This window comes from Amblyomma mixtum, chromosome 10 (assembly GCF_055824585.1).
Source record: "Amblyomma mixtum isolate Tamu chromosome 10, ASM5582458v1, whole genome shotgun sequence".
NCBI classification, from domain to species: domain Eukaryota; kingdom Metazoa; phylum Arthropoda; class Arachnida; order Ixodida; family Ixodidae; genus Amblyomma; species Amblyomma mixtum.
The window spans coordinates 58,625,027-58,631,932 of NC_143021.1; the positions used below are offsets into that span (position 1 = coordinate 58,625,027).

At 49.8% G+C, this 6,906-nt stretch overlaps 1 protein-coding gene across 6 annotated transcripts in view; it reads right to left on the reverse strand.

Moving 5' to 3' along the window:
* LOC149325883 (monocarboxylate transporter 2-like) overlaps positions 1-5,275 on the reverse strand; it is a 44,932-nt gene extending 39,657 nt beyond the window's left edge. Inside the window, exons 1-2 of one of the 6 annotated variants that reach the window (XM_089563287.1) lie at positions 2,341-2,428; positions 2,115-2,238 (exon numbers count right to left, since the gene is read on the reverse strand). The gene's annotated coding sequence lies outside the window, so the exon portion shown is untranslated. Of the gene's footprint in view, positions 1-2,114; positions 2,429-4,762 lie in introns of those variants that run through there. The other 5 variants (XM_089563290.1, XM_089563289.1, XM_089563288.1 and 2 more) reach the window with 5 other exon arrangements.
* Positions 5,276-6,906: the final 1,631 nt, after the last annotated feature.

The following is a 6,906-nucleotide window of genomic DNA, read 5'->3' on the forward strand; positions in this document are numbered from 1 at the left end:
ACGCCATCCTTGTTTTCAATCAAAAGCCATTAATGTGTTGGGAGTCAAGCGGAAAATGCTTTGTAAGAATCCTTTAGAGGACGTCCCAGAAAATAATCCGCGTCCCAGCAGTCATCCTTTTTACAGGGAAAGCAGTGGATTCCGCACTATACAAATAATTCCTTCTCCTGCAGCCACGTTTCTAAGGGCAAATAGACATTATGCGGAACTGCTTGGAGGTCAGGCAACACTGCGCCCACAGCTTGCGATTTCTATCTTGCTTCGGTCGAGATCGTCGAGCTGGTGCATCGTTTTCTAAGCGTACTTTCTTGATACCGGTATAGCTGTCATGATTCTTTTCAGTGGAATGCAAAAAGGCGAGCTTCAGCTGCTGCGTTGCTTACACTGCTCATCTTTTACCAAGTATAGGTGTTTCCAGTAAGCGCCAGCTTACTCCCGCGGCGTCCTCCGCTCCGCTTGATGTCTGGCGCTGATGATGGAAAGAATCAGCGCTCAAAAGTGGGTTGGAAAGTCGAACCCTCTGCCGTTGTCATTTTAATGGCGCTTTAAAGCAGCGGTTCAAGCATCGTGCATTATCATGGCTTTTTTTTTGTCAGGTGGACGCGAATTGATCTGTTAGGGTAGCGAGCGATTGTTTTGCGCTGAGTGCACAGATCTGTTGACAAACTTCTGTTATGGCGCTCGGTTGCTTGCCCGAAAGACGCGGGTTCGATCCCGGCCGCGGCGGCTGAATTTCGATGAAGGCGAAATTCTAGAGGCCCGTGTACTGTGCGATGTCAGTGCACGTTAAAGAACCCCAGGTGGTTGAAATACTACTGCGTCCCTCATAGCCTGAGTTGCTTCAGGGTGTTCAACCCCAATAAACCAATAAACCAAGCAGTCTGCAATGCACACCCGCGATTTTCACTATCACCCTTTCAGACCCCAGCACTATTTCTTTTTCGCCCCAGTTCGTTGAAACCGCGTCTTGATTAAGACGCAGTTAAAGCTACTATTGAGATGTTATCAACCGATATTCACAAGAGGAAAGTAGGCAGATACAATTGAAAATAGTGTAATCAAAGACGCAGTTTTTTTTTTGCACATTTCGTACTTGCGATATTGAATCAAACTATATCCTTATTTTGCCACAAGATGCGAGAAAAGCCAGGAAACAAGTTGCGCAAAAAAGATGTCACGATCTCTCAACCGGTTTCAATCACAGCCCTGACGGTAGCGCGGATCTTTATGCCCCTCTGCGATGAAGAGCCTTAGAGCCTGAGAGCTCGTGGGCGAAAAGCTCCGGTTGCCGAGAATGCACTGACATGAAAATTTGCACGCACGCTCCAACTAGCAGTGAACACATGAAGTGGGATTGAGTTCGGTGTGGCACGAATTCACGATGCTAGACATTAAACGGTTAACGTTTGCTAGTATTGCACGACACAAGAACGCTTTTTGCATTTAGCCTGCATCGAAATTTGGCCCCTGCAAGTGATCCCGTGAGCTTCTGATCACGAGACAAACTCCCTATACAGTAGGCAGTATGGAGGGTGAGTGGAAATAAGCAAGAATCGGATTTGAAAACTCATTGACAGAAGGGAGAAAGATCGTTAGTCTGTAGTTTAAGAAAAGTGGCATAGTGGTTACGAATGAGAAGCACTTGAACCGGTACTTGTCTACTTTATAGTTATTCCCCCTTTTTTTAGAGGTAGGTTACAGTCCCTCTGTCGTGTTTCCTCCGCTTGACTGTAATTGCTTAGTTATTCGTTATTTTAGTTGTATGCCACTGAACCAGGCCACTGACACGGCAAATTGCTCCAACATTGCGGGAAGAAAGAGGGCAAAAAAGGGACGGGACAAGCGCAGGGCACGACCGATTGTGTTGTATTCTACGGACCCTATACTTCTGTTCATTATGTCGTTTTTTTACGGAACTGGTATTAGTTTCACTCGATAGAAATAATTATTATTGGTCTGAATACACGTAGTCATCCGATATTTTTTCTTCGCCAGCATGGTTCAGTAAACTCTTAAGACGTTAGTTTATGACTCGCGCATTTTCTGGTTTTAGCAGAGCCTTCTGCGAGCATTCGCTCTTTCCTTGGAGTCACCAAAAAGTTGTCCTAACCCACCTTGACTTCGGCATGCACGAAAAGGTCTCGCTGAATCTGCTGATACAACCCACAGCTGCTGGCTAAAATCCTCGCTTCCGCCGGGGTCATAGAAGCGTCTGCCGTGCCGATGCTGTTGCAATGCCTGCGCAAGCGACTCTCGCGCAAAGAGCACGAGATGAGATCCACGGCACGACAACCGAAACTAAGCGCAAAGAGCACTTTCGCCGGCGCTTAGTCAACGCACCTTTAGTAGCGTATCAAAGTTGGACACGAATGCGGACGACCACGTTTCGTCGGTACGCTGCTAGGCCCACTCTGTCGAAAGCCACCCGCTCTGCCTGTTGGCTTTTTAATGTATTCGTTATTCCTACCTGTCTGACGTAGGTGTGGCGAAACGCGTGTTTTCCTGTGGTGCTATGTTTCATTGATTTTGTTTTGTTTTTTTGCTCGTCTCAAGTCTTCCTGCGTTGCATCACGAGAGCAAAAATCATCGCTAAAACGGCCAACAGGGGAAGCTGAGCTCTTGAAAGCGGAGAGGCCTTTGGAAGACAAAGAGAAAAAAAAAACGCGTTCCGCAGCCGCGCGCTGTGCAAGAAGCGGGTGAACGTGCCGGAGCTCGCGCCGACCCCCCGACGACCGCGTGCGGCGCGCTGCATGCCAGGGGCGTATCCATTTCTCGCGCGGCGCGAGCGAAATGCTTGCAAGCGCGACGTTCTCAGCGAGCACCGGTTGGCGCCAAGGTTGCGTCTCAATACCTTCGACCGGTTCGGCGCAGCTGAAAGCTTCGCTCCAACTCTGGCCGGTTCGGCGACGAAATGCCCGCGATAAGAGCAGTCGCGAAAACACCGTGCACGCTTGCCAAGTTTCGGCTGCGAAAGGGAAACGAATGGGGCGCGGTGGCCCGTCCAAACATGCCGCTCGTTAAAGTGGTAGAGAGCTACTGTCCTCCGCTGACCGCCACCGTCCCGGGGTGGCTATGGGAGCGGCCTGGTTTCTAGGCCATGTGGATGCTTATCATGGACTTGTTTGCGCTCACAGCAATCGTGCCGCGCGTTTGCCTTAGCACGGTGGAGTTCGAAGCTGAGTTTGGGATGAAACCACATGGACAGCGCACCGCTTTTAATACAAACTACGCTCCCAATGATGTGCTCACAACGTGGAGCTTCGGTTATGACGCAAGTCGGAGTAGCTTCGCCGCACGTCAGTCGATAGAAACCCTCTCCCCTGAGTAACTACTAAACTAGCCATATACTTCCATAAACGAGTGTTTTAAAAATAATTCGCAATTTCATAAAGTAGCACGACGTTATGCGCAAAACGTTGTGTAGCACGAACCGCTATTTAGCGGTAATGACTAACACTGCAGGTTGCCCTTATGAAAAGTGCAAGAGCCCGAGAAACCATTCGGTGTTAGTAATTGCCTTTGTTTCTACTTTTCCTCCCTGAAGAGAGACGTCGGCCTATGGCGATGAGCACACAATATAGATGCTTCTAACGAGGCCTTCCTTACAGCCCTCTATGGGACGATGCAATTAAGGCAAAAGAAGTGCGGCCAGATTAGTTTTCACTGCGTTCTACCTGAAGCGAGAACTGTAATAATTGATGTGATGCCAGCGGTCAATGAAAGGAAACACGGCCAGCGTCGACTCCTGACATCGCTTATAAATGTCATGTTACGGTTAGCGTAGGTGCATTGCCGGGCGAAGTCAGTGGTTTAACTCCTGTATGCTATTTATGCAGCAGCTTCCGGAAGACAGCATTTCCATGTAACGGCATTCCTACAAGGATGTCAGAGTCCGCAACAACAGCTTCTACAATGCCACAGTACGAACGAGCGACTTCGGTTAGTTTGAGAACCAATAACGCAAACTAGAGACAACGAGGGGAATTATGGCAATTTGTTGGGCTATCCAGTGATGCTGAACACTATCACTGATTGAAAAGATATACCTGGACAAGGAGTAAGAATCGTCCATGCACACAGGAGTATATGAGCAAATTAATTCTACGGATCGTTAGCTTTTTGTCGGAAGGCAAAGCTCCCAAATCTTTTCATCAATTAAAAAATACCGACTAGAGGTTCTTACCATCACGGCCTATACTTTCAACCGCCTGTAAGGCCAGCACACTGTTTCTCCGGGGATATTTCACTGACTAACGAAAATATTGCTCAGAGTGGGTTCCGACTTTCAGTACGGATACTTTCCCAGCTCCAAAGAAGCTCGCGATTGCTAAGCGTTGGCGCTGGTAGCTAAAGTAAATGCATTGCTATTCGACGGAAGCCGCTGGCTCATTGGTTATGGTGCTCGGCTGCTGACCCGAAAGACGCGGGTTCGATCCCGGCCGCGGCGGTGGAATTTCTTTGGAGGAGAAATTCTAGAGGCCCGTGTACTGTGCGATGTCAGTGCACGTAAAAGAACCCCAGGTGGTCGAAATTTCCGGAGCCCTCCACTACGGCGTCTCTCATAGCCTTAGTCGCTTTGGGACGTTAAACCCCACAAACCAAACCAAACCAAACCAAAAAAAAAGTTATTTGACATCGTCTTCTAACGAGCAGCAAGTGGTTGAGGTGATGAAGTGAAAATAACAAGGATAAAAAGACTTGTGAAGACCGCACAACTCCCATCACGCGACGCTGACAAACCACGCGCTCTTGACATACTCACCCGATTAGCAGATGCCCGGAGCGAGGGAAGGAAAGGGAAGCGTCGGCTGGATGCTGTTCCTGATGCGGGCAGCAGCCTGGCTACCGGCGCATCGTCCGGTGGGCAACGGGCCTCCAAGCGCGCGCACCAAAAGAAAACTAGCCGTGTCGACGTCGCCTTGGAATATTAAGTACCCAGTTCGCAGGCGAGGCCACTTTCAGCTCGCTGTGTTAGCCCTAACCAGGCCGCACCACACAAATCGTCAAGGTCCACAGGCCACCTTACTTTTCCTCACAGTGCCGCCCCGTGAAACGGCGAGGACGATCCTGCGCCTCACTCCGAAACAACGCTCAAGACGGCGTCGCACCTCCAGCGAAACAACGCCTCGCCGACGCGAGTGCAGAAAGAGGGATCGAAAGAAAGGGAAAGGCGAGCGGCACCTTCCCTCCGCTGAGATAATCGGCGGCCTTGGTGCACGCGGAAGGAGAACTCTTCTTGATCTCGACTTTGTTTATTTCAGCATCTTCCATCTCCCACCAGGCCGAAAGAAAGAAGCGTAAATACGCGCCACTAGCGAGTCCTATACCCGCAAAGGCCGCTCTTTGCTTGTTTTCGTCTTTGCGGGACGCTCGCCTGCTGTACGTAAGCCGGCTGTGGAGCGAACCGGTCCGCGGCGTTTCGCTCGTCGCAGAGGCTGTACAGCCGCTAGGATGCCCGGCATGTGGCCCGAGGCGCAGGGGAGGAGGGGGACGGCCGCTTACGCAGCAGCTGCGCGGAAGTGTGCGCCGCAAAACACGATAATTGCGAAGCGAGGAGGTGTTGCTTTTGTTCGCTTGACCGAAGGCCACGAAGGGGGGCCGTGGCATGGCTAGACCACGTTTACAAGGCTAAGGGTGAACATTTTCGGCACAATCCTGGGTGAAATTCAGTAGGGGTGAAATCAACTAATGCCAGCTCCTTAAAGAAACCTGACCTTCGCTACAATTTCGGACTCTTCAAGGCGGACAGAAGGGGCCTAAAAGAGTCAACTCTCAGAGGCGCGGTCATTTCTTGAGAATGGGAAAAAGCAGGAATTGCATCCGATAAAGAAACAAGGACACTTGAGGGGGATGAGAGCAGAGACTGCACCAATGTCTTCGCCTCTCGTCCTAGTTGCGCTGCTTCTTTCTTAAAAAATAGAATGACTAGCTCAGGAACGTTTCCTTTTGATGAGATATACTATACATTCTATGTGCCGTGAATACGTTGACGTTCGTTGAAGAATAAGCTTTTTCCATGAAGCGTTTTCTTCATGGTTTTCTTCAGGCCAACAAGTCTTCCGTAGAACCCGTACCACCATGGCGCGCGTTCCATTATAATTTCCTCTCAATTCGGGCGTTCGCAAAGTAGTTTTTTGACTTCGCCGCTTCTAATTCGGATCCGGAGTGTAGCCAGGTCCTTGCTGGCTTTTTGAAGGTAAGTGCAGTATCGCTGTTGACAGTATGAGGTATATCTCCCCGGTCGATAAATCGGCGAAAAGCCAGAAGACAACAGGTGTCGACATGTCACTCACGTATTTAAGGTGGAACGCTCAGATCACGATACAAGTGAACAGAGCGATGTTTGGTTTATGTTTTATGGGGTTTAACGTCTCAAAGCGACTCAGGCTATGAGGGACGCCGTAGTGAAGGGCTCCTGAAATTTCGACCACCTGGTGTTCTTTAACGTGCACTGACGTCGCGCAGTACACGGGCCTCTAGAATTTTGCCTCCATCGAAATTCGACCTTCGCGGTCGAAAACAGAGAGATGTAATACTGACCCATCATTACCCTTGATAATTAAAGCACCAGCGTAGTCAACTGTAGTTAACTGAAACGGAAGAGCCTTTGTAATTCTGCCTGTTGGAAGTGGCGCGCACCTCGTGGGCTCGTTGTCCGTGGTAGCGCTGACAGATAGCGCACTCCTTACTATTTTCTTTGCCACCTGTCTTGCGCCAATCACCCAGAGATGAGTCAGAGTATCGCGGATTCCTCCATGAAGCATTTGTCGATGGCACTGTTTAACAATAAGCTTGGGCAAGTTACTGTGCTTAGGCCAGAATGATAGGGTGATTGCCGTGATCGTTCAGTTCGAAGGCGTCCGTGCACTATGAGAACACAGTTGCTGTCGAGCTACAAGGACACAT